Source organism: Kogia breviceps, chromosome 10, assembly GCF_026419965.1.
Source record: "Kogia breviceps isolate mKogBre1 chromosome 10, mKogBre1 haplotype 1, whole genome shotgun sequence".
Lineage (NCBI taxonomy): Eukaryota > Metazoa > Chordata > Mammalia > Artiodactyla > Physeteridae > Kogia > Kogia breviceps.
Window position 1 is genome coordinate 23,752,560 of NC_081319.1, and position 706 is coordinate 23,753,265.

Consider the following 706-nt stretch of genomic DNA (forward strand, 5'->3'; position numbering starts at 1 on the left):
CAGGACTTATCTAATTTTTGAAGGTTTGAAAACCTCACTTGTTTGGCCTCAGAAGCTACTTTAGAGATGATTTTTTGATACATAGTTCTATTTTCTTCCACAATTATTTGTTAGTTTTATAGTATCTCAGATAATCATTCATTTTTTAAAAATTTATTTAGTTATTTATTTTTATTTATTTATTTTGGCTGCACCGGCTCTTAGTTGCAGCATGTGGGATCTTTTAGTTGCAGCATGCAGACTCTTAGTTGCGGCACGCATGCGGGATCTAGTTCCCCAACCAGGGATCGAACCCGGGCCCCCTGCATTTGGAGCACAGAGTCTTACCCACTGGACCACTAGGGAAGTTCCAATCATTCTCTTCCTTGAAATCCTCAAACATACTAATAGAGAAAAGGGTATCTGATTTTCCCTCACTCTCCTCCATTTAAAATTTCTCTTTTTTTCTGGGTGAAAATGTCCTGAGATTTCTCTATTTCACCTGTTTGTTTTTTAAGCTCATAGAATTATTTATCAATTGTATGGTTATTCTTTTTCAGTTCCACGAATTTTTGCTCTGATATATTTTTTTTTCCTTTTATTTTCAATGTGTATGTTTAATCATTTTGATAAAGGTTTATGTTGAATGCTCACCTCATTTATTTTTATTCTTTCTTATTTAATAATGAAAACATTTAAGCCAGTGATTTTGGTCAGAGTTTGAATT

At 33.4% G+C, this 706-nt stretch overlaps 1 non-coding gene across 1 annotated transcript; it reads right to left on the reverse strand.

Annotated features, from left to right (window-relative positions):
* Positions 1 to 272: 272 nt before the first annotated feature.
* On the reverse strand, positions 273 to 345 carry TRNAW-CCA (transfer RNA tryptophan (anticodon CCA)). The gene has a single exon. It is a non-coding gene; the product is annotated as a tRNA-Trp (tRNA).
* Positions 346 to 706: the final 361 nt, after the last annotated feature.